Here is a 1,947-nt window from a genome sequence, read left to right as displayed (position 1 = left end):
ACCAGAGACTAGAATTGAGAGTATGGACTTTTACTGACCAAGCAGCCAAAACACTGATAGAATTTCTGCAGAAACAGCCAACAGATGCAGACACATACTTGCATATAGATGGAGAAGAGAGATCTCAAGGGGTGACTTTCCCACCTATAGGTATATAATCTCAAGATCAAGTCTTCAGAGGTTCAAGAATCTGGGCACCAGTCTCGTAGATGGAAAAGATTTCCTTAGTAGTATGTTTCTTGTTTAAGAAAGAGGGTGGGGGGGTGGTGGCTAGGTGGCACAGTGAATAGAGCACCAGCCCTGGAGTCAGGAGGACCTGAGTTCAAATCTGGCCTTAGACACTTAAAATTAGCCATGTGACAAAAGCAAAAAAAAAAAAAGAAAAAAGAAGAGGGTTGCCCTACAAATGGAATTTTGTAGCCATGGGGAAGGAGGCAAGAAGTCCAGACCTTGTGGTCTCACTACTACTGGAGTTGCTCAGACAATGCAGGTCCATTTAAAGAATATTGTTGGTTAAAAGGTGATTGTTGGTCTGACAGTCTATCTTCCCCTGTATTTTTACCTTCTAGGAAGAGTCAAATGTGTTAAATGAGTTTTTTTGTGTGTTTCTCTGTTTATAGGTTCCTCTGAACCTTAGGCATCTTATGCATTTTCTGTGGGCACAAAATAAAAGCTGCCCTATTCTATACCATTTGTACCCCGAATGTCTGTATGAGTACTGGGAACCCATTACCCCATTTGGGGAAACTTAGACAAGATGTATCCTGTGAGTCATTTGGAGATTTTCTTGCCAAACTTCCTGTGGAGGCAATGAGAAAAGAGACAACAATGATCCTTTGGGGTCAGCCCCAGGGTCAAAACTGGTTCATATGAGTCCAGAACCTTTGGTGGGGCTCTAGGTCATGGGCAACATCTATAATAGAAGTCCAGAAAGGGGAAATTACTTATCCAATGTCACTTAGCTGGTATCAGAGTCTGGATTAGAATCTAGCTAGCTAGGGTGCTTATTATTTTTAATTCAGATGTTTTGTCCCAAGAACACACACACACACACACGCACACCACCACCACCACCACCAACAACAACAATCTACCCTATTCTTTTGCTTGTAGAACATGAATCAGGGATTGATCCATGGGGACTTAAGGAAGATGAAAAGAAAACTATTTTAAGCTCAAGGTCAGGACAAGCACTCCTATGCCAACCTTCCTTAGTCAGGGGTAAACAAGTCTGCTTCATTTGGCTCAGGACATTCATCAATGAGGAAACAAACATCTGTAGTAGTTCAATTTGTACCATTTCTTTCATCATAAAAAGAAAAAAGCTCCATTAGGAAGCTCAGCAACATGTCATTAGGCAGATAGAAAACATTCACATGCAGCACTTAGTGTTTCCATAGAGGGGCACTTTCAGTGTGATGCAAGAAGTGTACCTCTCACTGGAAGGGTGTCTACTGTATGTCTAGATTGGCACCTATATCTTTATTTGATCTACAGCTTTATATCTATAGCTATATCTAGATCTATACTGAGATCTGCATTTTATCTCTATATTCATATAGATATCTTTGTCCATATATACATACACACATATATCTAGATAGTAAATATTATATTATCTATATATGTATGTATGTGTATATATATATATATGGATAAAGATATCTATATGAATATAGAGATATCTATATCTGTCTATCTGGCTGAACTGATATGTATATTCACGTACCTGATGAGGGACCAAAAATGTTGAGGGAGAAACCCCCAGGGCCACGGGGATCCTGAGACCAGAGTTCCCAGGGCAAGGTCACCTGGAATGAATTCACAGACTCAAACATTCTTTAAGTGAAGGTGGAAAAAATTTGTTATGCTTTTCAGCGGGCAAGAGCTCTTAGGGAACCTGAAACCGAAGAGGGGTACAGTTAAAGTTTATACCGGATAAACTAT

The sequence above is a fragment of the Petaurus breviceps genome, unplaced genomic scaffold (genome assembly GCF_028583685.1).
Source record: "Petaurus breviceps papuanus isolate PSGF00001 unplaced genomic scaffold, PetGlider_PUasm1.0 90847, whole genome shotgun sequence".
Taxonomy (NCBI): domain Eukaryota; kingdom Metazoa; phylum Chordata; class Mammalia; order Diprotodontia; family Petauridae; genus Petaurus; species Petaurus breviceps.
This window is presented reverse-complemented; position numbering follows the sequence as displayed.